The sequence below is a fragment of the Lathamus discolor genome, chromosome 2, assembly GCF_037157495.1.
Source record: "Lathamus discolor isolate bLatDis1 chromosome 2, bLatDis1.hap1, whole genome shotgun sequence".
In the NCBI taxonomy this organism is placed as follows: domain Eukaryota; kingdom Metazoa; phylum Chordata; class Aves; order Psittaciformes; family Psittacidae; genus Lathamus; species Lathamus discolor.
This window is the reverse complement of record NC_088885.1, coordinates 150,245,388-150,271,958: the sequence shown is the minus strand read 5'-3', so window position 1 is coordinate 150,271,958 and position 26,571 is coordinate 150,245,388. Positions and strand designations below refer to the sequence as shown.

The 26,571-nt window shown below is 47.0% G+C and overlaps 1 long non-coding RNA gene across 3 annotated transcripts in view; it reads right to left on the bottom strand.

Annotated features, from left to right (window-relative positions):
* Positions 1 to 22,966: 22,966 nt before the first annotated feature.
* Positions 22,967 to 26,571, bottom strand: part of LOC136009439 (uncharacterized) — a 68,546-nt gene continuing 64,941 nt past the window's right edge. For all 3 annotated transcript variants that reach the window (XR_010610562.1, XR_010610564.1, XR_010610563.1), the window contains exon 4: positions 22,967 to 24,460. This is a non-coding gene — a long non-coding RNA (uncharacterized LOC136009439). The remainder of the gene's footprint in view (positions 24,461 to 26,571) is intronic.

Sequence of the window (26,571 nt, the reverse complement as noted above, 5' to 3'; positions counted from 1 at the left end):
TGTGTTTGGTTTTCCTGCTTCAATACTTTCCTGCTGTTATCACTGTACAAATAAGTCAGCGCACACTAATTACTCTGATGGCAATTTCCTGGGAGCTGGTACTTAAGTATCAGGCCAAATTTATTCCCAAGCTTCATGGACTAGTCCTCCCCACACACTCCCAAACAAACAAACAGCCCAGCTGCCAAATCACCCTGTCCTTTCCTCCCTTGCTGCCCTACCAATGTGGTCCCACTCCCGACTCCAACAGCGCCTGCAGGATCTGCCTCAAGCAACACATCATTCTTGACCAGCCAAGATGCTAATGTGGATGGCTCCAGCAGCGCCTGAACCCAGACTTATCTCATTCAAGGTGTTCAATGTATGTACAAATTGTGGATCCCAACCAGTACTCGTGCAGCAAAATCTTGGGAGAGTACAAACACCTCTTCTGCAAAGCACACACGTTAAAAGAGAAAGGATGGGAAGGGAAATGTCTGTGAAGTGTTTTTATAAGGCACCCAACAAACCAGTCTCAAGCCCCTTTTAGCCCAAAACCACCCCACAAGGCTCACAGTTTATATTCATGGGTGAACTACATCAAAGAACTGCCTGAACAATGCCTGTGGTTTCTGCTGGGCTTTTTTTTTTTTCTCCCGCTTGGTATTTATACAGCCCAGGATTTGCACTGTAATTCAGTCAAACACATTAAAGCAAAGATGAAGGGAAGGAGAGAGGAGAGGAAAAAAGTGCTGTTACCTGCGCTGCCTCCCAAATGGCACTGAATTTCAGTATAAAGCTTTGATGCAATCCCAACCTAAATTCAGGCTGTTTGCTGAACAATACAAATCCAGCATTCTCCTTGTGAGGTATTTTTCAGCCTTTCAAGGTCCTTTTGGGGGAATGGTTGGCTTGATCTGGATTTATTGTATTATCATTCCTTTCTGCTTTCACTGCAAAGGGTTAAGCGACCTTTTCAGATCCTCCCTGGATGCAACTCCATGCGTAACAAGAAAGCTTCCACCCCAGTGAAAACAACTTGAAAGAAGGGCAGTGACCCAGTCACAGGCTTAAGTTTCAGGTCACAACACCCCTGCTCAAAACCATCCGTCCTCCTCTGGTTACAAGTTTGCTGCAAGTCACCACCCATTAGAGTGATTTGTCTCCAGGATTTATACAAAACACTTTTTTGGGACCTAGCTGTTGTTAGCATCCCCTCTTGAACCTGGCATGAGAGCTGTGGGCTAGCAAAGGACATAGCATGTACACACTGATGCAACGTCCCCTTGCATCCAGTAAGAAGTGTAAAAGACACGTGCCATTAGGAAAAATTAGAACTGCAATAGTGAGCTTTGGTTTCATTTACTCTCAACTTCTGCAAGGGAATGGGTGTTTATAACCCCTCCAACCTGGACTCATGTACACCACATTGCATGGCAAAATCAAAGCTGTTTGGCTAGCACAGGAGCATCACGTCCCGGTTAAAAGCCTTCAATCAAAGAAAAAAGGTTTTGTGTTAACTGCACAACGCTGGGGGAAATGGTGGATTTCAGAAATGCCACACGCTGGAATTAGGCTGCAGAGGGGAAGGATGTGTCCCCTCTCCCCTCTTTCCAAAAGGGTCTCCCTCAGACCAGTTACAAATAATCACCTGCTGGACCAGAGTATTGGGGATCACAGACTCGTAGAATGGTTTAGTTTGGAAGGGACCTTTAGAGGTCATCTAGTCCAATCCCCCTGTAACGAGCAGGAACATCAGTGACTCCATTCCTGTGCTGCAGCGAGGGTGCTGGCAAGCAACCCACTGCTGAAAAAAGAGCCAGCAAAAGGTTCAAAACCCAGCTCCACACAAGCTATACAGAAATACAGCTTCTTCAAGGGGGATCTTGGCTCACCTGGGGCAAGAAGAACAAAAAAAGCCATTATGGACATTCAGGCCCTGAGCCTGGTATGTGGCCCAGCTCCTCCCAACCTCATACCTAGCAGGGGTGGTCTTGCTCTGGACCGATGCTGATACAGTATCAGGATGCAATACAAATAGGGAAAAAAATGAGGATGTAAAAAGTATGGAAAATTCTCCCAACCTCCACAACTTTGTGCTAAAAGCAAGAAAGCAAAGTAACAAACTACGTGTGTAGGTACTTGGGTGCGGAGACTTTCCCGTTTATCACCATCAACCAAACCACCCTGGGGAATGGGGCAGAGCAGAGAGGTAGGAAGCCCGAGGAGGTTCCTGGTTCAGCTGCAACTCCCAAGGTTTCGGTGCGATTACGCCTGGGAGTCTCCCCCACAAGCTTTTTGGCACCATGATCTTGTTTCCATTCGTTCCTCCCTCTCAGCCATGCCAGCACATGCCAGTTTGCCATGCAAGACCACAAACTGGTTTGGGGAACCAAATCTACACAATAACAACCCAGGGGGAAAAAAAAAATCCATCAGCTGGATGGGTCACCCTTGTAAGGGGGCTCAGCAACATCCTTCACTGTCAGCAGCCTGAAATGGTTTCAGATGCAGCAGTGCAGAAGGATGCCTGGATTTCGTGGTAACACTGCTTGGCTGCTGAAGGGGATGACCACCAAATGTGGCCATGGGCTTTTATATGTAATGGCTAGATGTATTTACATGCACTATCCGAAAATTAGATTGAATTTAGCCAAGTTATCCCATTTCTCAGACTGGCTTACTGCATGACCCCATAGCACTGGAGGAACCAGCCAGAAATATAGGCTGCAAACCCAATGCAATCTATTTCTGACTAGATGCTAAACAGTTCAAGCCATGAATGAAGCTTGGTATATACCAGGGACAACACAGGACAACTTCAATTTCCCTGGAGAACAAGCAGTGAAGAAGTAACAAGATGCTAATTCATTCAAGTGCAGTTATCTTGTACCTTCTTATATACCCATATGGGACAAATATGTGCATTTATTTTATTATCTGCTGAAAATATTCATGCTGTGTCCCAAAAAATTCAGCAGCTCTTTGATGCTCAGAAAGGCACATCCTGTGAGAAGATGCACGAAAACCCCTGTGCTTTGCCTCTGCAGGCAGCTTTGAGACTGATGTATCCTGATACCAAAGAGCAGGGTCTGCATCACTTAGTGATGGCCTCTAAAAAGGCCCTGAGCCATCCATTTGGGGAGGAATTTGCAAGTGTGAGATGTGAGTGCTCAGACCTCCCCTAAACATGTTTACAAATATGTAAAGGGTAGGTGTCAGGATGATGGAGCTAGGCTTTTTTCAGTGATATCCAGTGATAGGACAAGGGGCAATGGGTGTAAACTGGAACATAGGAGGTTCTTTACTGTAAACATATACCATCCCTTCACTGCACACACTCCCATGTGCTGGGTCAGCATGTATCCTCCACTCCTGCAGCTCCTGCAACTCCATGCCAGGGCCAGCGGGATGCTTTGTACCCCATAATTGCCCTTCTGGGTTAGCCAGGCTACAAGTTGCCCTCGTTGAATCACAGAATGGTTTGGGCTGGAAGAGACCTTTAAAGGTCAATTAGTCCAACCCCCCTGCAATAAGCAGGAATATACTGAACTAAATCAGGTTGCTCAGAGCCCCGTCCAACCTGACTTTGAATGTTTCCATCTACAGCTTTTCTGGGCAACCTATTCCTCCTCCTTGAAGGAGTTCAGCAGCCAACACACACCCTACCTCCTAAAAGCACCTGGGCTGCTCTGGGTGCTACACTCTGATGGATTTGAAGCATGAGTGACGATGACACAGGTCAGTGGGAAGATATGGGGACAGGACTGCAGCGTTTCACCCAGTAACCCCAGTAATGCTGAGCTCTGCCAAGCTGGCAATCATCCCTGGGGAGCTTCTGAAGCCTGGCTCTCTCCCCTTTGGAGAGGGCAGAACAACTGCCTTCTTGGCTCTGGCATTCAGTGCCACCCCTCTTTTTCTAGCAAAGTACCCAGTTTGGGTACATCAGCTCTGGGAGGACCCTGCAGGATAGCAGCCCCAGAACTGGGGGCCATGACTTCTGCCCTGGAGATGTCTTTCACCATCACAGAGTTCATGGGGAAACTTAGGGCAAGACCTCCACCCCAAACCACAGAGCAGATGGGGCACTCACCCAGGGGTCCAGCAGAAAAGCCCAGCGTACACAGGAGGGGCTTGGCCATGCAGGGCTTTGCCACCGTGCTGGTGTTAATCACAGCTCAGCACTGCCCAGGGCTGCCAGCCAGTGCGAGTGCTGGTGAGAACAGGCCCTGGGGAAGAAACCCAGCTCTGCGCCCTGGCTCTGCAGCTCGGCTGCTCCACAGCCAAACAGGAGGAGAGGCGCAGCTCACCCTCTATGGAGCACACACCCTTCCTAATGAGAGTCGACCCAGGAGCTATGCGGGAGTCGCGCCCATTCCCAGGCAGGCTTCAACGCCACCGAGAGCCAACGCCGGAGCCAGGCAGCCTCCAAGAACAGAGACACGGGTTGGAAGCTTTGCTTTGATGCTGGCTCACCAGCCAGCCCCAGCACCAGGGAGGAGGAGGAAGGATTGTCGGCACTCACTCTGCTCCCCTGCGTGTGCGTACACGTGGGGCTGAGCTAAGCCAGAGATCACAGGAGAGGGATGCAGCAACTGCTGAGCAAGTGTGGAGTCACCAGCTATGCTCTGCCTGGTCTGAGACCTGAGATGGCAGCGGACCACACACTGCTGGACGAGAAAGCCCATGGAGAAGTGCTGGTGCAGCAAGGATGTTATGAAAGGACTGAGCATCATCCTAAGATTTCAATAGGAGAAACTCCTTTACCTGCAGTTGATCTGGGAAGAGCGCAGTGCCAGGACCTCTTCTCCAAATGTAAATGCAATCTCCAGATGTGTTATTCCAGAAGACACAATTATTTTTTATCAGCTGTGCCACTGCTGTCAGCACAGTAATGACATCGAGCTTCACCCAGCAGCACAGCAAAGTTCAGGGCCTTGTGTTAACCAGTCTTGAGCTAGCTTTAGAAAGCCAACAGTAGCAACAGGATAAATACAAAGGTAATATGATAGATAAATTTCCCAATTAAATTCCCCACACTTGCACCTGACACACCCCCACCCCCACTCCTATCTCTTTTAATTCCCTTCCATAGATCTCAAAGCGCTTGAAAGACTTTAAGCGCTGTTAACATCGTCATCCCGATGGAGAAACTGCAATTCAGAAAGGCTGAGCAACCCATCCAGCATTGCCCAACCAGCCCCCGGCAGAGGAGAAGGCAGGACTGGTTTAGCACAAGTCTATCCATTCCACCAGGCTGCCTGGCCGCAGGGTACGAGTTCCTGGCAGGCGAGCCGGGGCAGTTATTCAGCACCACTGTATTTCCCAGAGCGGGGTGTGCCCAACCTTCACACAGCGTGGAAAGCAGTGGCCACTGTCCCTGCTAAGAGGATGGTCTGAAATACAGCACTTGTTTCTTTCCTTCCTCCTGCCCCCGTCAGAAACGAGCTGGTTTTAGAGCTTAGGAATGCAGACTTTCTGCAGAGAGCAAGGGTTGTCAGAAAAGGTGGCAGATGTGCCTCAGTTTCCCCATCCATGACATAAGATTGATGCTTGCAAGCAAAAAAAAAACCTGAAAAGCACTGAGGGTTTTTGTTACTCCTGTCTAGTCGCAAACTCTTTGTGTCCAAGGTCCAGGTTAAACAACTACGCACCAGGCTCCCCAGGAGAAGGCATTTGAGAGAAGCAGGAGATACGTAGTGTGGAGTGGACCTGACCATACAGAGTCTCTGTCAAAGCACACAGGACTTTAAAGTTGCCCAAAGGCCACAAAGCTGGATCTTTCCATTAGGCACAAAGCCAGGGCCGGAGGCTGTGATGGTGCTCAACTTTTCAAGCCATTGGTACAGGTGACCAGGGAGAACATCCGCTGGTCAGCAGGTCTACCCTGACTGGAGCATTAAGATACAAGACGAAGTGAACTGTTTCTATTTGCCATATGTGATCTCCAGTGTGCTGTCAAGGAACTGCTTCTTTTCAGTCCAAGGCAGTGCATGTGTCAGGTGGAGAGAGCAGCCAGAAGTCTCTCACTCAGACTCATTTATTTGCTCTTCATTAATTCCTCCACTTGCTCTAAGGACCCCATCTTGGACAGCCTATTCCCTCACCTTCCTCCTATTAATTCATGTGGCCTTCTTGTAACCTCTTAAATTACCATACAAATGAACAATTAAAGGATTATCATCCCAGCAACTAAGGATCATGTGTCTAAAGGTCACACCTCCAGAGAAGTCCACCAACTTGACAAAGAGGAAACTGAACAGGAACTATCTACTGGTGATATCCATGACCAAAAATGAGCCTGATACTGTGTGGAAGACAACCTCTGCCCTAGCTCTTGCTGTACAAGCATGGACCATGGGTTGAAGCAGCTTAGTGGCTTGGCCTAAAATCCAGAAATTGCGTACCAACACACTGCGCCTGAACATCCCAAACATGGGGAGTGGACTATGCAGACCTCTTTACTGCTCAATTCTCCCTCACCCAGTCCTGCCAGGAAAGAGGGTTTAACTCAAATTTCACAGTACAACAAGTGCAATTGTTGTACTCTGCCACATGCATCCCAGCTGCTGAAGCACAACTAATTCTATCTTGTCTTTCAGGCACAGGCTGTCTCCTCTTTGGCGCTATGCAGCATGAGAAACCTCATCATCCCCAGCTAATGGCTAGTCCCCCTAATGCATTAGGCTGCTTCCATTCTCATCATATACCCTTCAAAACTGTGTCCTTTAAACACAGAGCTTAATGCTACCTTCAGTAAAATCTTCTATGTGTCTCTGCTGCTCAAATTTAACTGTATCAGCTTCTATTAAGTTGACAGTTCTATTGTATCTATGCCACTCACTTCTGCCAGGAAACTGTCCAGCCACCCAGCCTGTGCATCTGCAGCTAACACATAGTACTCACTCATCTTTGTGCTGTGGATCCAGTGTTCCACAACTTCCCAGGCTCTTTTTGTGAAACTCCAGCAGTTGAGCTGAAGGTAGCGACAGCAGCAGCTGCTGCAAGCAGTCAGGTCTTGCAGAGAATGGCATTCCTCCTCTGGGAACAGGCAGCGGGAATAAACCTAAAATCTGATTCTACTGCATCTTTCAAATTCTTAACAAGCCAACAAGAATTACTGCTGCTTTTTTGGGGGTTGTTTGGGTTTTTTTTTTTTTTTTTTTTACTTTTCCATTTTTAAAGTCACAAGGCTTTTGAAATCAATAGTTAATTTTAAAATGCCAGGATATTGTTAGATGCATGTGGGGTTGGTTAATCAGAAGCACTAAAGAAATAATACTAAAAAAGGCAAAATAAATTCCCCAGCAGAATATACAAGAGTTCAAGAGTGACCGTCCTCCTCCCTGCTCAGACTCCAGAGCAAAGAGCATCCATCAGTCCCATGCTGCCACTGCGGCAGTGCCATGCAGGCAGGGTGTCCCAGGGTTTGCAGGACAGGGTCTTTGGGAAAGATGTAGGAGCCATTCAAACCTCAGCTGAAGCCATTTGCAGGGCTGAGCGCTGGGAGAAGGCACCAGCAGGTTTTCCCTCCAAGGCACAGCTAATACCAAGAGAAGCACAAAAGCCTTTTTGGAAGCAGGCAGATGCTTCCTGGGAAGACTTGTAAGTGGGGCAGGATGCAGGGCGGGATGCAGGGAGCATCCCAGCGGGAAGGAAAACCCTTCTCCAAAGCATCAACCTAAGCTCTTTCCCGGCTCCAGCCTTCCTTCCCAGAGCTGAGCTGGGGAGGGCTGGTGTGGCAGAGAGCCAGCTCAACAACTCCAGAGGTGCAATTATCATTAAAGCCAAGCAGGCTAGAGCAGGGGAGAGGAGATGCCTCCCCACCAAATGAATATGTTTAACGCTGCTCGCATTCCTGCATTCCTGTGCCACTGTGTAATGAATAAACCCTCACAAACTGCTAAAAACGCGGTGGTTTTGGTTAAGCCGTGTGAGCATGCGAGTGTGTGTTTTGTAACCGTACACCTCTGCAGACAGAGCCCTGCTATGTTTGTAATCTAGGAGCTGAGGTTTTCCAGAGCCGGCTGGTGTAACCAGGCAGAGACGTCAGCACATGCCTGTTTTATGGGAATAGTATCCCCACCACGAGTGTGTGGAGATGGGATAGAAAGTGTGCAGAGCCAGGCAGACACCTTGCTAGACAGGGGTGCAGCAAGGGTCCCTGACCAAAGCACATACAGAAAGCCACTTCTGATGATAGAACAGAATCATGGAAGCATAGAATGGTTTGCATTGGAAGGGAGCTTAAAGCTCATCAAGTTCCAACCCCCTGCCATGGGCAAGGACACCTTCCACTAGAGCAGCGAGGAGTGCCTGACCACTTCAGGGCTGGCCTCTTGCAGCACTGACCGGCGTGGGGCATTGACTACCTCTCTAGGAAGCCTCTCCCAGTGTTTGACCACCCTCTCAATAAAGAAATGCTTCCTAATGTCCAGTCTGAACCTCCCCTAGCACAGCTTTGAACCATTCCCATATATCCTAACACTGGATACCAGGGAGAAGAGCTCATCACCTTCCTCTCCAGCTCCCCTCCTCAGGAAGCTGTAGAGAGCAACAACACTTCAGCCTCCTCTTCTCCAAACTAGACAAGCCCAGAGTCCTTAGCCCCTCCTCGCAGGACATCCCTTCCAGCCCCACCACCAGCTTTGTTGCCCCCCTCAAGGACATTCAAAAACTTCCATATCCTTAAATTGTGGGGCCCAGAACTGCACACACCACTCAAGATGAGGCTGCACCAATGCTGAATGAAGCTGTATAATCGCATCTTTTGACAGGGTTGTTGTTATACTGTGGTTGACGTAGCCCAGGATGATGTTACAGTCAAAGCTTTTCACTATCCGCATTGGTTTATCTGAAGAGGACCCTGTCTGGGTCTGGAAGCAATATTATATATTCATGATTTTACTGAAAAATTTAGTGGCTCCTTAGCCAAATGTCAGAATCTACAGGTCCCTCTCTTTGGCTCTGCCTCCTCAAACCTGCCTCTGACAACACCATCTCTTGTCCCTCCTTTCTCCCCTCTTCATCATCCTCCAGTTCAGCTTAAGGCTTTTCTCCCTGTGGTGCCTGAGGCTCCAGCCATGCTACTATCCTTCTCCACCTTCCCTTCACCTCCCCACATCCAGCCCTTCTCCACACAGACTCTCCTTTCTACTCCAGAATGGACTCCTTATGTTCAAAATCAAGTCTCAGGACATCTTTTGGATGCTCTTTCACCCAGCATCCAAATCTGCTGTCATCAAAGCTCTTATTTCCCCACATCAAAGCCAACACAACTGCCCTTCTCTGAGAAACTTAATTTCTCCTGACCAAAGAGTATGCCACCACACAGGTCATGTTTTCTATCCTATCTCAGCTGCTTTAGGCTCTCCTCTTTCCTTATCTTATCGCACAAGAGCTCCTTAACTTTGAAGGCTCGTCCCATGCCCTACAGTACCCACTGTCTGCTGTTGACTCTTATGATGTTGACTCCTACAATGCTGACTACAATGCTGACTCTTACAATATTGACTTCCACTTAGGAAGCTGGTCTCCTGGACCAGTCAGTGGAAAACGTCTTTGGTATTGAATGATATTTTCTCCCTTCCTGCCCCTCTCTTGACCAGTAGGAATTCCTCCCTAATGTCTGCCAAACCACCTCATCGACTCCATCAAAACTCCCCTTTGCTGTGACATTTACAAGAAAGCTCAATAACTGTGAAGCTGCTGGTGTTCTGAGACATGTCTGTCAAGGCGATCAATAGTGTCTTGGCATTTTTATTTTACTCCCCTATCTGCATATGTCCAACCACAACCTTCCATCATTGATCCAGGCCATAAGCTCCTTGGGGAATGGACAGCCTTTGATTCAACATTTGTACAAAGAGCGGTAGGCTCTGGGGTACAGTTAGTGGTCTTCATGTCCCAGTGGTGTAAATAACAAGTTTAAACACCTACCAGGGTCAAGATAGTATCATAGAATAGTTAGGGTTGGAAAGGACCTCAAGAACATCTAGTTCCAACCCCCCTGCCATGGGCAGGGACATCTCACACTAAACCATACCACCGAGAGCTTTATCCAACCTGGCCTTGAGCACTGCCAGGGATGGAGCATTCTCAGTGTCCTGATACCTGCTTGCACTAGATATGATCTCCAGGTCTACAGTAGAAAACATGGCCAAGAATTCCACAGTTTTACCGGGAAGCCACAAATTACCTGAGGACATTTCACAGTGCACCGAGATCCAGGTGCCCTGTTGTTGCATCTAGTTACAGCAACGTCCTATTTGATCCCAAACAAATCATAGCACAAAGCATTCTCACTGGTTACTACTAACATCTCTTGATACACCACTCATGGTAGCACAGAAGGCATCCTATGAAGAATTTTTGCACACGTGGAAGAACACAGTGTTAATTACCTTTCCTTGCAAGCAAAAGCTCCATGCTGACTACTCAACCAAGACTGTTCAAGCATGACTACACTTCAGTGACACTCTCTCTGCTAAACTGGAAATCATAGAATCATAGATTGGAAGGGCCATCTAGTCCAACACCTGTGCAATGAGAAAGGACATCAACTTCAACTAGATCAGGTTGCTCGAGTCCCATCCAACTGAATGTTTCCAGGGATGAGGCATCTACCACTTCACTGGGCAACCTGTGCCAGCGTTTCACCACCCTTACTGAAAAAAAAATTCTTCCTTATAGTAGTCTGAATCTACCTTCTTTTCATTTAAAACCATTACCCCTTCTACAATTGCAACAGCCCCTACTGAGCTGTCTCTCTCCACCTCTCTTATAGGCCCACTTTAAGCACTGAAAGCCTACACTAAGGTCTTCCTGAAGCCTTCTCTTCTCCAGGCTGAACAACCAACTCCCTCAGCCTGTCCTCACCAGTGTCATCACTGTGCCCCTAGGGACCAGATGAGCCAGTCCAATCTCTGAATCTCTGCCATTCCCTCACGTTTGTCATCCAAAGGTGACCATCACCAAGCAGCCCCTGCTGCCGTTCAGCCCCAGGATCAGGGGCAACCCTCAGCAGGACCTCAGAGCACTCTGGACAAAACTCTGCCCATAGCTCTGGCCCCCACAGGCATCTCTGCAATCAAATCAAGGAGATACCCAACCTGCCAGGAACATAACCTGTGAGTATGACAGTTCACACTCCGGGCAGAAGCCACATCTTTGCACAGCTCTGCAGATGCTACTAACGGACTGAAAGACAGTAATAAATATGAGCAAGCCCATGCAGAGGTGACTCTCCCTTTGCTGTCCAGAGGAGGCTTGCAAGGCAAGTTTTTCCACCAGGCTCCAGGGCTGGCCATGACAAGGGCAGGGCTGAGCCTGCCCTGCTCTGTTCTCAGTGCCAGCAGCCCCATGCAGCACGGAGCCAGCAGCCCGCTGACTAATGGAAATCCAATAGCCACATGAGACCTGTGCACTGCAGCACAAAAAGGAGATGCACACACAGAAGGGTTTGGGTTTCTTTCACCCCTTTCTCACTCATCCTTTAGTTGAACTTGGCCTGAACTGACGCTGTAATGAGAGAAGCCAGGCATAAACCACAGCCCTTACCTTAGACGCAACGTGAGAGCTCTCCTATCTCTTTCAGTGGTTCTCACTGGGGCTGAGCCACATCTCTGCAGAGGGAGGGCTGCTTTTCCCCTTGTGGAGGGACTTTGTGGCATTTGCACTGCTGGAGACAATTCTGCCTTTCCCAGTGGGAAGCATTTCCTATGGCTAACACCAGGCATTTTACACATATGCACATGAAAATGTTTCTTGGGCAAGAACTTGTGCCCATCACTTTGTAATCATCTACCCTGTAGGTCAGGTACCAGCAGTTCAGGGTTTCTCCAAGGAGTACAAGACTGAAAACACTGTTCTCTGAGAAACAGCAAGATTCCACTTGGCTGAACACAAACAACTCCCTTTGTTTTCATTAACCTAACAATTTCACATTAGAGGCTTTTCCAGGCTCACTTTGATTAGTTTGTACATTCAGTGCTACCCGATTCACAGGTACAGCCAAAGGCAAGAAGGTCCCTTTAAGGCTCTAATGAACAGGGATTTCACATGATCTAAGTGGGATGTGTCTACATAGACATGTGAAGACAGACCTGGGCTTGCTTCACTTGTGCCCAAAGCTGACTAGGAATCAATCCAGCTTAAGACAAAACCCACAGAGCCACAATTAGTACAGCACTCTGACCAAGCTCATATGCCCTAAGTGGGTGCCCTGAGCAAATGCCAGTCAGACCTTTGATTTCATCCTCTACAACAGTTACAGAGAACAGAAGGGTTATAAATCAATGATACAGAAAATTCCTCATAACTGCAACTAGTAACTGTTAGAAAGAACAGATTTAAGTGAACCAATGTACTACTCTGCCCTGTTCGAATAGTGGCTCTCAAGCCATTTGGACCTTGGGAAACTATGTACAGTATTGTATAGATCAGTGGAAAATAATACAAGAAACACAACTCTTATTATTGGAAGACTTAAATTTCCTTTGAAGTACACCTCCATCAAAAGAAAGAATTTAGGAACCTGCAAGGTGAGAAAGGTTTGGAGAACCAGTTAAAAGGTGCATAATGAAGGGAATTCCACCCTTGGGTGGAAGCAGCTGCTAAAAACCCAACCAAACAAAACCCCCTCAACAGCAGTGACCTCATTGCTATGGTTTGTGTGGAACAGTTTATTTAACAGAAAGGAAATTGTGCACAAGGAAGAAAGTGAGCTGAAATCCAGCCAATACAAAGATAAATGTGCATGTACAAAGAAATGTTGTAAGATCTTGTGTGATCAAAAGACACCTCCAACAACACATGTCCCTTGGAGGAAAAATACCAATTTGCTGTATCACCAGCATCCCTGCGTACACATGGCACCTGGAAGTGTCCAATGAACCATCCAAGCAGCCCCCAGCTCAATCACATTGAGCTTGGAGGCCTCAGTAAACACATGAGAAGAAAGCATACTTCTAGATGTACATGGGTGACAAGACAACCACATACGGAAATAAAAGGAGGTGATGGTGTACTAGACTTTTCCGTTCCATTTAAATAAAATTATACCCTATGTTGTATTATCTGTGGGGGGCCTGGATTAGTTTCAAGGTAGGTTAGAGGAAAAAAAACAGTGACCTTCTATGCCTTGGCTCTTTAAGGGCTCTTGAAGTTGAACACTATTGAGAGCAAAAAATACACAACACCTTTTCATCTTATAAATCATGTGGATACAACCTCAAAGGACTGAAACTGTTCAGCTCCATGACACCTCATCACTGTCAAACACCAGGTACCCTTTCCTCACTTCCCCAGAGCCCTGGCTGGCTGAGGTGCTCATCAGACCTCTCCAGAAGCTGATGCAGCTCACCAAACAGCAGAAAGCTCACCTAGCATGGACACAACATCATGTTCTAACAGCACAGCAAGCTGTGGGTGGATTAGCACAAGGGCTGAGGAGGGATGGAGAAGCCTACAGTACCATCCCCTTTGGTGGCATGAACGGCAACATCTCAGCACCCCCCAGAACAGCCCATCACAAGGCCAACAAAGCTGTAGGAGGGAGAGATGGAATAGAAGGAGGAAGGGAAAATGCTGATAAATAAAAGGCTCATTTTGTTTTATGAAACTGACTAATAAACCCCCAAATCAGATGCAAATTTGGCAGCTGAAGAGAATGGTGCTAGGCTCTGTTTCATTTTTGCTTGGGGTTTCTCGGCCTTATTGGCAGGACAGTAGGTCATCCTAAGGGAAATACCTCTGATTTTCCTTAAGAATTCCAAGGTGCTATAAACAGCAAAAACTATTCTCAGGTATCACACATCCTGAGAGTCTCTGACCAGACAAACTCATTTACCTCTGAATAAGTATTCTGCCACTCTCTCCCTCCATGTGAAGAAACCAGCTAAGAAAAAGGAGAAGATGGCTGTTTAATCCAGAAAAGAAACAGAATATGCACATGGTGCTTTGAAAATTGCCCAGAACACTGAAATGGGAAAGAAAAGCAAGCAAGCAGACAGGAAAGTTGCTGTCGTCCCTGGTACCCTTTATGTCATAGTACAGGTTACGGGAAGATGAAGCTCTGATCACTCCTACAAATGCCTGCAGCTGGAAACTCCTGTGCTGAAACCTGTGCGTGCCCCACACTGGGCTTTCCCTTCTGTTCATTAAACCACACCAAAATGCCCTTTTTGAAGTGGTTTGCCAGAAAGGGCTCCAACAGAGTTGAGGTGTGGCTCCACCACCGCTCCGTTGATCTGAATTAGGGATGCTGCCCTCTGGGACATGCCCTGCCTCCCGGCAGCAGCATGGCCACCACCCAACTCTGAGAGCCATCTTCTCCAGTAAATGATCTTATTTTATACGTATATTTATTTATTTATATTTATATATATTAAAATATATTAAAAATATATTATTCTAATATGTTAATATTAAATATATTTATATTATAGCCTTTACTTTTATATAATATATATTATTTATATTTTTCATATATATAATTTCATTAAGGTCACTTTTACCTGCACTAAATTAATCACAACTGGTTTATCAGCGGAAACATGCATTTAAACAAAAAAATCCACTCTGTTCGACCAGGCTTTATCCCAGGTCAGCCATCACCTGTAAAGCTGGCGTGGTGGTGTCATGCATCCCATCCCCAGTCAAATTGGACCATGTGTCCCTTGCATGGCCAGGCTCAAAGAGTCAACGCAGTGGCTGCAGCTGTAAGGCACAGACAGCACCAGCAATGGTATAGGCAGACCATGCTCTATGTTGGGTTGTGGGGATGCAAGGACCAAGTCAGAAGTGATGAGTTTGGTGGCAAGACTTCACCAGGCATCTGAAGCAGCCCAAATGAGCACACAGAAATTCACAGCCCTGGGCAAGGGAATAGGGATGCTCCAGCCGGGCTGAGTCAGGGCAGGGGCTGGCACACAGCTCTGTGCCACGGCAGTGCAGGCAAGCAGACAAAATGAGGGGGAAGGACAGAGGCAAACAGCAAGTGTCTGACAGGAGGAGAGGTGACAGGGGCTGTGCCAGCTCCTCCTGCCCACAGCACACTGGTGGCCCTGGACATACCAACCAAAAACTGGATACAACGACGTGCAGCACCTCATGACTCAGCTTGTCCTCACCACCGTCCCACATGCAGTTCCTGCTCCCTGAAGATCTTTGTCCCAAGGACCACATGAATTCAGACATTGCAGACTCTGGAAGACTTCTGGTGGAAAAGATCACCAGATCTTTAATTCTTTTACGCAAGCTTTGGTGGTCCTCTGTATTTTGGCTTCATTCCTAAATATGATGAATATGCAGGGGATGCTTCAGACACAGAAGGAAGCATCGTGCACAAGAGACTTGCGGAAAAACAGTAAATGAAAAACTAAAAAACAAGTTTCCAAACCATCAGAAAATAGAACAAAGATGGCAGAATCCTACAAAAAGTGTAAGAGCGGCAAGGATGAAAACACAGCAAAGGATATAAGGAGCCTCGTTGCAGTATGGGGATGTTACAGGGATGGGGAAGGCAGTTAAACTGAATACCACGGAGGCACATCAGGCAGTGTGCAGCCACAATTTATTGGATTAACGATCTGAGATGGGATGAAAATACCTCAGGAAATGACACATAAAATCCACACAATCACTTTAAAAACCCCAATACTGTGTAATTTGTGTATAGTAATGTCATCTGTGGCTGACACAAGACCCGAGGCCACAGCTCAGCAGAATGTTGGCATAGGCTCTGCAGCCCTTGTTGCCACTGCAGGATCTCTGTGAGATGGCACAATGTGGTGATGCTCCGCCTGTCCACATCTGGTCGAAACCAGATGTAAACAGGTAAAGCCACATCAAGCATCATCTACGTGCCCTACTACTTTTGCACCCAATCCGATATCATCAGTCCTCCCATGGCCAGCATGAAGCCAGACCAAACATAAGCCAATGTAACCTTCACGTGGAGAGTTCAGCCCAATCCCATGGAGAGGCAACTGAATGCCCAGGGCTGATCTGGATCAAAGCTATGCTCCTGGCTCACCCCACGGTGCCAGCTACAGGTTGGAACCATCATGAAAACAGAATCTGTGAGAGACTCGGGAGTGGAAAACAGCACAGCACCCAGTTTTGCTGCCCGAGAGCAGGTTCATATGGAGGAAGAACAGACAGTAGCTGCTGCTGTTGGCTCACGGTTCAACCGCGAGGAACAATCAACAATCCAGAATAGTGGGGAATGATGGGTGTGAAAGAAATTAAGTTACAGTTTTGTAACTTTTTATTGTTTCCTGCATAAACCAAGTTTGAGTATTAAGAACAAAGAAAAAACCCTCTCACTGGCACAGCCTTGAGCTTTTCACACAGAAGCATCTGAAGAGTCACCAAGCCCCAGCTTGTAAGGGAGTAGATGCTGGTGGTGATGCACCCCAGCCACCATCAGGGTGACACCTTGGCCAGGGAGCCTCCACCAGCAGGACTGGCAGCCCCACACACCACCTATTATCAGTACTTGTTGACCTCGCCTACAGCATCAGCCTCCAAGATGTGCCTCCCTGCAGCTTCCACAAAGCAGGAATGCTTTCCAAACACAGCAATTTGGAAAAAGCTTTGTACCTAATCTCAAACAACCTTCATGTGCAAATTCACACTCAAATGAGATTCCAGCTGAGCAAGGAGGTGATGCTCAGGCTTCCAAGGATTCTGCTGTCTCCATGCAGAGTGGGCAACACACCCAGGGAAGAAGGGTTGGGCTGAGAAGGGGTGTCTATTGCTACGGCTATGCCTCAGGTGATCACCAAGGGAAGTCAGCATGGTAGCACAAGACCAATAAGATGCGCAGCAGCCAGTCATGTTCCTACCAAGACCACGTCTGCTGCAGGGCTGGAAAATGGGAAGCAACCAGGGAGGATAAGAGATTGCACAGGGAGGAAAGGTGCAGCAATGAGAAATTTGGACCTCTTCCCAGTATCTGAAGGAGGGGGCTTAGCCAGACGAAACACACATTTTCCCTGCAAAGCTTCCCCAACTTCCCAACCAGTGCTGCTGATCTCCCCAAGGGGTCCCCACTTTGATGCTCAGTGCTGTGGTACCTGCAACAGGCAGTGATGCCACGGGCTCATGTGCATGCCCAAAAGTGCCTGCAACCATCACAAGTCTGCTGGACATCGAACTGCAAAAGCAGCATGCATATGAAGTCGCACATAAAAATAGCTGAAACCAGGATTCCTGCTCCTTGAATCAGTCTTTAACTGCTAAGGTAAAACAGGATACATGCTCAGTGGGAGTCATGCTTAAAAGCATCAGAAATCTTCCTTTTTTTCCAACAACTTTATCTCTGAAATCAGAAGCAGCCTGCAGGAAAATGCAAAGAAACATGAGATAACAGCAATGATCCAAGCAGCATGCTCTGCTCCACACAGCAAAGGCAAAAGCTTTTAAAGTCAATATAGTTAACAGCATGCCTTGGAAGTTTTTAAGTTAGCAAGAAGTTAAAGAAACATGAAGCAGAAAGACTAGAAATTATCAGCAGAGGTGGACAGGAAACAGAAATTGAGAGGACAGTAAATCTTCATTCATTTCATGGGCTGTTTGCAAGAGGCTACGGGGAGCGTTTCGGCACCTTCCTTCAAACACTATTTTATGCATGTGACTGAGCAAACTGGCCATCACTAAACCCTCTTATAAACCCCTATTTCACCATACTAGGTATCAGCAATTTATGGGCAAACTGCCTGGCAGGCTCAGTGCTTCATCCAGGGAGCTCTGACTGTGGGTCCCTATCCCAACTCCAGGCTCCTGGAAAGACATCAACCCATATATGCGGAGTGCTGTAAAAGGGCTGAGCTCATCCAAGGAAGGCGAAGCACATTTCAGTCTGGGAAGGCTCCCACCACATTTTTTCACGTCACAGTCATGTGCAGGGAGGGACCTGGGCACAGGGCTGGAACACCGGCTCCTGTGTGTATCCTCTGTGACTGAGCATCATAGGGATGAGCAAACAGCCTGTTACACAACTCCAGGCTATTTGTTTTTAACTAAAATGCTGAAAACAAGTGTGTGTGTGGGGGGGGGGGGGGGGGGGGGGGGAGGGGATGGTGCTGGCGGTAGGAAATTCACTGCAAAGTAGGATATTAACCACCCAGAAAGGAGGTATATGATGCCTGCCCCCTGCATCCCGTATAGTACCCTGATATCCTGCCAAATCCACATGGTTTGGATTAGCGATGCATCCTTTGCAGAAACAGCCCTGGGTTGGGATGCTGGCACAGCACAGTGCTACCCTTGAGCATAGTAGAGAAAGGCAAGTGCATCCCCGCTCCCAGATGGGCATGGATTTGGGGAAAGCACAAGTCATCTCCCAGACCTTAAGTGATGGATAATGCAGGTTTGATGGGATATCCTGAAAAACCCTTTGCTGGGGCACCCAAGTACATCCGTGCCAGTTGGATCACTTCATTTATCACAGTATGCAACACTGGCTGTGGGCATTTAAACTACAATCCTGCAGTATCCAATCTGGAGTGGACAAGCCTTCTCTAGGCTCTGTCACTCTCAGAAAACAACTCTGATCCAGCAAAACTCATCTGCCAAACATTTGGTCCAGGACTCTACCTTTTGCCCACAGATTCTTTCCTCTCTCAGCCTGAAGCAAAAAGGCACAGCGTTATGTTCAGACTGGGATGCTCAGCCCTTGCAGGTGGGCAGAGGAAGAAATGAGGAGGATGAGCATCTCTCTGGCCCACCTGAACCCAGAGAGCATCTCCTGTGCTCCTGCTACTCCTCTCAACAGCTTTATTCACCAACTGCCAGTAAAGCTCTGGAGCAATTTCCAGCACTGATCCACAAACCCATGAGATATTATTTCCAGATTTTTTTATATTTTAAACTGGCTGCATATTTCTGGCTAAGTCAACAGATCGAGTCATTGCTGTTACACATTGTCCCGAGTCTGAGAGCTATTTCTGCTCATTGTAAAAGAAACTGCAATTCTTTCTGATTAACTCCACAGAAATGCCCATTATTCAGACAGAAGTCTGTAAAGCTGGCTTGAAATAATCATCAAGTTAGTTTAAAACAATTACATTTTGAGGATGAGCATCCTCTGGCATCCAGAATATCATTCTGAGGTTTTTATTCCCTTTCAATGTTATTTTCTGTTTTATTGTCACCATCAGGTTAATCCCAGACAGAACAGAAACAGCAGCAAAACCAGCCAGCCCATGGTGGTATAACCCAGAATAACACAATCAGTTGCCGTAACCAGCCTCCCTGCAGAAGCAACATATCCTATTCCAGTCTTGGCTCTGTGATTCAGTTTTGAAGGGAAGAAGCTTACAAAGAGGCTGCATGGGTTAGTGCAAACCCCAAAACTGCATCATGCAAGAGGCAGTGAAGAGCTGACCCCAAAGTTGATGTGGTAAGCACAGTACTTTGGATTGCAGCAGGCTTTGCCAGCTGGCTGAGCATAGCTAATCAGTGGTGTAGTACAGAGTAACATCCTTACAACGGGAGGAATGAGTTTTAGCAAGTAAGCACACACTACTTGACAGATGGACACAAGAAGACCCTAAGTGGAATATGCAGCATATAGAAAAAGCCAAGGTTCTCAAGCGACAGAGTTGTGCATTGCCCCTTCACCCACCACTGCCCCAAATTTGACAACATAGCAAAACGAGGCCACAGGTGCTTTCAACACCAGCTGGGATTTCACAGAAGCACAGCACTGATGGTTTGAAGTTGACACAGGGTCAACGCAGCTCTCCAGTAGGGAAACAGCCCTGCAGGACTCCACATGCAGCACAGCAACTCTCTTCTCTTCACCCTTCCCTTTTGTCAAAGCATCAGTTGAAGCAAGAGGCTGAAAACACATTAACCAGGAAAGAAAAGCAACCACATTATGAAGTGAGCGCACAAAGCACATCATGACATTTACAACTGAGGTTGGTCTTGCTCATTTGTATTTCAAAGGCCAGGTTGACAGAAGACATTTTTCTTGTTCTAGCTTTATTTGTGAAAGGAATAATACATAGATTGGGAGTGTTGTTGCCACAGTGTCAGCCAGAGCCTTCCTGCAGCTTCAGCTACGATAACATTCAACCTGCCTCGCTTGGAGAGCATAAGGACCAACCTGGGAAAATCCCCCTTTGGCTGATATGACCCACACCAATTTAGGGAGGCTTGCTCATGCCCACACACTCATCTACCCATCCTAAACTCCCTATGGCTTGAGTCAATGTTAAGCTAATCATGTTGAGTGTCTTCCCTCCTTCAGTAACTTCACACTGCTGAAACCTTTCCATCTTCAGAGCTCTTGCTGATTGATGGTGACAGTGACAAAAGTCAGGCTCAACATTTTAATGCCTCTGTTGCCTCTATAATGCTGTAAGGTCTCCTCCTTTTCTGTAATATGGCATCTTTGACCCCACCACCAGTAACAGCCTCAGCAGAGAGGATGCAGGGCCACCAGCGCTGATCAGTCACAGCCCTCAGTGGCAAGCTGTGGTGCTATTTAGATGAAGAGCTGCCTCTTCTTTCAGCCAAGCAACCTGATGTAAAATTGAGCTGAAATCCAGTTTACAGTCTGCCCTGTCATACCAGACCAACCAAGACCCTTGTTGGAGGCAGCAGTGTCCTGGTCTGGCCTAAGGCCTGACTCAGCTGAAGACCTCAAGTCAAGGTACACAACACGTTTACCTGCCATAATTTCATCCTCGCATCCTCCTCCCAGTAAAAACCCAACTGTCTCAAAGGAACAAGCCATCCTCCGCACTTCACACCTCACACACTTTATGTGCCTGTTTTCAGGTCATCAGTTGAGAAAGTCCAGAGCTTCTTGGAGACCTTTACTTGCTACAACAAAGCCAGTTACAATTCAGCTGGACCGTGATTTACATTAGGCAAATATGCAAGACTGACAGAGTCACAACAGGTCTCCATCTCCTTGGTAGTCACCATCATGACTATGAGGAAGCCTTAAAGAGATGCCATTATAACAATGATCATGAATGTCCACGCACTAAGAACGTCTTCTTCCAATCAGGTCCAAAATATGAGCATATAATGTGGGCATTTTGCTCCACAGGTTCCTTCAGGTTGGAGTTGATGAGAAGGCTCCATTTTTCCCCCGTGACTTGACCCCATGTTTAGCTTTGGCTCCTTTTCTATCCCCAAAGCATGTTGGCACTATTGGTGTCTTTCTACCCAGTCATTAAGTCCATGTGCATGACCTAGCAGGCATACTAGGAAAGCAAAGTAAGCAAAGTAGCAAAGTAAGGTGCACAAGAAACAACAGGGGAACCAGCTTGCCCCAACTAATGATCTCCATATCTGAAACAGAATTTTCCCTTCAATTTTGCTATCCAGTGGCACTGAAGTGGACACATGAGCATCTCAGGGCTGGGAATCATTGAACAACTCCTCTAGAAAAGTAAGACTAAGAAATACAAAGTAGTACTAACTTACAACAAAACCTACTACAGTATTAAACCATAATTAATCAAAGTTAAATATAGGCAGTACTTACATTGAGCAATAACAAATGCAAACCACAATCAGAATCATTACACCTATAATTCAGACACAGAATTCAGACAGGGGCAAGTACAGTGCATCCACACTTTATGGACATAGCACTTTTATCACAAAACCTTGGGAAAAATCCCTTCCCAGTGCTTTCTGAAGACAAATCTGTGCCCAATACACCCACACAGCTCTGAGCATCATTTTCCCAGTTCAACTTACAGAATAAAGTTTTTCTATCTTTCCTGTCCTTTTTTGTGGCTCTTTTGGCGGATTATTTGGCTGTGGGCATGAGGGATGAATTACAAGCATGGGGTAACTCAATCCCTCTCTCCTCCAGAGCAGCAATACTGGCAGCTTGAAGTGAGGTGCTGACCTTGGTTATCTTACCCTCTTTTTCTTCTCCTGCAAGCAACCAAAACAGAAACCTCAAGCGAAATTGTCCTAATCTCTCCTGGAGATTCTGATTTCAGTCAGACGTGGCTGCTATTTGAAGCTCTATAAAAGGAACATCTTAAATAAAAAGGTTTGCGGTGGTGTGCAGCAGCGAAATTGCTTTCAAAGCCTTAACGCATGGGTTCACCAGGAGAAAACCAAGTGTGTCCATTAACTCCTGGCATGCCGGCAGTTTCAAAGATGCTGCCCATGGCCAAGATCAGCCTGTTGTCTCAAACGCAATCATGCATCTGCTGCTGTAGCCAGGCAGCAGCTCCAAATTTCATATTTACCCTCTGTTTCAAAGGAACAAGGACTTAAACTCATTTTACATACACGCAACAGAGACACCAAGGAATTGAAAGGTGGGACTGGTCTCTCCCTAAGCCCAGCTGTCTGGAAATTAGGCATCTAATGTAAGCCAACTGTCTGGAAAATCTCCATGGTCCTTAGAAGAACAGGCTACCCCAAAGCATCATTTGCTCCCCCTCTTCCCACTGAATGTAAGTGGAGTTTACATTGGAAAACAGGTTTTTTGGATTTCACACCTAACCTCACCCATTCAGGAGCAATGAAATCCACCAAATACCATCTCCAGTTGGCACAATCATGCTGGTATAATATCTCCAAATGGGTCAGCATTTCAGCTGCCAACTCACACTTCTGGATGCTGGTCCAAATGTGTGACCTGCCCAAGTCACACAGGATGCCCCACGCTCAATCTTGGGATCTTCCCCTTTTTGGAAAATGAAACTGCTTTAAAAGCCTTCATTTGTGCTCTCAGAAACACATAAAAATTAATCCCAAGAAGCCTTTATTCTTTAAGCACAAGTGTTACAGAAATACGAAAACACAGTTTGGGAAGACAAATCTATTTTCCCCCATTGCCAATACATCCTTGCTGGATAACCTATGTGGTACATGACTTCCCAGCATTCAGATGCAAGGAATGACCATTCTGCCCTATTCTCACCCGGTTCTGCTCAGTTGTCCAGCAGCCGTGCCCACACCAGCAGCAACAGCAAGGGCAAGAACACAAGGAAAGGGTTGCAACTTCAGTTTTTTATTCAATACTGAGGCATTACTGGGGGAGTAACATAAAATAACCAGAACCATCCACTTTATGCTCCTTGGGACTATGCCGGGATAGGAAATCTTCCCAGGAAATGATCATTTGTAAAGCATTATCTCTATGGAAAGGTCAAATAAGTTAATCCCCATCACAACATATAACTGATGCCTTCCCACAGAAGGATGAAACCCAGTGAGGAGTTATTCCTGGCATGTCACTACGCATAGCCAATTTGCAGGAACACCAGCTTTCCCTGTCATGACCACAAGGAATGACAAGATCAAAACCCACCACCCATCTCATTCCAAGCCAACCCCTCCAAGTGTGTCTGCTTGAGCAATAAGCCCTCCCTCCCACAAACATAACCCTTTCTTCCACAGCTGAGCTCCACCTATTGCTGTTAAAGACCTCTCAGGTCCTCATATTTTGAGAATCCAGTTGACAAAGTCAGGCAAACATACTTAAAAGAAAACCAAGTGCAAACCCAACACATGCAGCCATTTGACATTTTGGTTCATGTGTTGTTCTGTCCAATATTTAATCCTCCCTTCATGAAGGTGCATTGGCACCAGGCACCCAACTAGCTCTGTCAACATGGAGCTCTCAAGCCTCTTGGTTCCAGCCCGCGTGCCATCCTCTCCGAGGCAATACTGGTCTGGTTGCAAGTTGCAATCAAGCAGGCAGTTATGACTCAGGGTTATGGTTAAGAAACATTGCCCCCAGGGTACTGGGGCATTAGCAGAATATGTCCTAGTTTTAATAATTAATCCTTCTTGACCTAAGCTCATTTTACTCCATATTGGTTTTCAATACACTATTTCATAGCTCAGAAAAAGAATATGGTTTTCTTCAAAAGGGTCAAATCTATTAAGAAAAAACCTCTGCACAAGGACAACATCTCTCCAAAGGAGGAATCTCTGCAGGACGTGCTGCAGATGCAGTCACTGACCACTGGTGCCATCACTTGCTGTTTGCAATAGGCCCAAAGGAGACCTCTCCCTGCTTCTTCCCAAACCCTTCAACATCCATCCCATCTCAGCCAAGAGAGACTAGGTAGCAAAGGGCAACATCCACAAGTTGTGGCCATACAGGACATGTGGAAAGCTTTCCTATGAGCAAAGTGGTGCAGTGTTGAAAAGGGTCACCTCAAAAGGTGGGCACACCTCCACCTCTGTAAGTGCTGGCTGTCCTGCTCCAGCACTGGAGACCTCCTGCAGTCCCTCCCCATCAGCAATTTGGGGGCCTCTCCCTTGAGTTGTAAGAGACACCAATGGCCCAGATGCTCCCCCAGGTTCTCTGCCTCTCCCACAGCTTAGTTTCCCCCAAGTCCCCACCATGGACCATGCCTGGATGATGTCCTTCAACTCCTCTTGTTACATCCTTAAGCTTCCCAGGAAACGCACCCCGGGGGAGACACCAAGGTCAGGGCACTTCTGTGTAGAGGAAGGTGATGGCATGGAGGCACTGAAAACACAATCAAGAAAATAATACAGATGATACAAAACACCTCTGAGAACAGCTTTTTAGATGTGTGTGATTTAACCATCCATAGATACCGTTAACTTTCATAGGAACCAGCAGAACTGAACAACTCACTGATGCAAAACCTGAAAAAAACGGACCAGGAAACACCTGGTTCAACTAAATATATGCAGTCTGCTACTGGATCCCCTCATGAACACACAAGAGCCACATGGCCATACCCCCCACGCAGTTTGGAAAGGAGACTGTATGAATCTATGCGATGCTGTGCACTTTCTAGGCATGGACATGTGGAACACCGAACGTGGCAAGCCGTTATCTGGCCTAGATGATGCTGGGAGCCTCTGATGAGGAGCAGCTGAATCCTGAAGAGGAAAATGTAAGGAGCTGAGGGAAGAGCAGACTGAAAACATAACCATTTATTTCTTCCAGATTTACAGCAACAGCTCTGAGAGGATGTAACACCTTGAAACCTTTGATCAAATGCCTGGGTGTTCATGCAGGCAAAGATGATGCCTGCAAAGAGTGTCCCTATCCAGGCATCCACGCACACATTCATCATCCCAAGAAGACGCTTTAAACAAATCAAAATGCTTGAAATAAGAGACAGCTCAAACAGATTTTTATCATCACATCTTGCACATATCAAATGAAATCAGAAAGGAGGAGGAGCAGCCCGATAAATAAATAAGCACTTAACCCTTGCGGTGAAAGAGTCAATGTCCTAGCTTTGGGGTGGACGATGAGGAAGTGATCATTAACATTGGGAAAATTAGTGAGGCTTAATGAAATTAAGCGTGTCATTCATGCCACAAGAGAGCACAGGTGAGACACGAGGGAGACCAACCGTCTGCAGCCATGGCTGAGCTGATGGCGCCTGACACACGTGTGCAGGGCCAAATCACAGCCAAAAAAAAAAAAAAAAACAAAACAAAACAACAAGTGCAGCAAAAGCCCTGTTTGGGTGTAAAAATCGTCAGAATTGGGGCAAAACGGAAGAGCACTGCTCCCCACTGCACTCAGCATCACCACTCTGTCCAAGAGTGGGCCTAAACCCACAGCAGTTTTGAGCTAGGGGGTTGTCAACACTTAGCCTGTTACCCCTGGAGCTGCAGCAGCTGATTGCATTCTGCATTAAACATGAGGCAAAGCACAGCCTAAAATCCCTTCCAGGTAGGTTTAAACTTCCAGGGACTTACCTTGGAAGTGAACTAGCCAACTAGCTGCTGTTAGCAATTAACTGCTGGTGAAATTCTGCCCATACCTGAGCACCCAGCTAGCCCAGGGACCCAGCTCCCCACCAGGAAAGCATCTCCACAGCCATGCATCATCTCCTGGCCTGGTATTTGGGTTTTGCCCCATTTTTTGCCTCTTTGCAAGATCCTTAGGCTTGTCAGAGTTATCTTGTCACCTTGGACTGAACTGCCTTTTCTCAGGGCTGATCAACTTGCACCATGCAAATTACACAGGGTGGAGGTAAAACTTCCTTAGGGGCAGAAAAGGGCATTCAGAGGGTTCCTTTTATGTTTCACAGGTCATTTGCATCCTTATTCTGCCTTTAAGGCAACTCCCCGTTGACTGAACACCTGCTTTTAGCTGCCGGGAAGCAGATAACAAACCTCCTTCTCCACCCACCCCCAATTCACACCCCTTCAGAATAGTCAACCAGTGTCACTGAGACTTGCAAAACCCTTCTCACTTTGTCTTGGTCAAGGTGGAGATGAGCACATTCTCCCACTTACCATATCCCAGAGTCACAAAGCCTCCCAGCACACCAAACCCAAGGAAAGTGAAGAGCCACACTAGGTCATGGGATTGGTGGTTCCACATCTCTGAGCCCCGAATGCTCTCACTGATGTCCAATGTGTCAGCCCAGCACAAAGACGCTTCCAAAAAAGGGGAATGGAGATGGGAAGCCAGCTGGAGTGAACTTTATCAGGGAAAAGCCAGCCAGATGGCCAGCAGCCAAGTAAAAATTAGGCTCTTTGCTGGGAACCAGTGATACTGCAGAAAGCATCACCCCTGCTTAGGCACTGAGATCTCCTCTTACATCACTCATCCTTAATGTAATTCTCACACAACTTCCAAGTCTC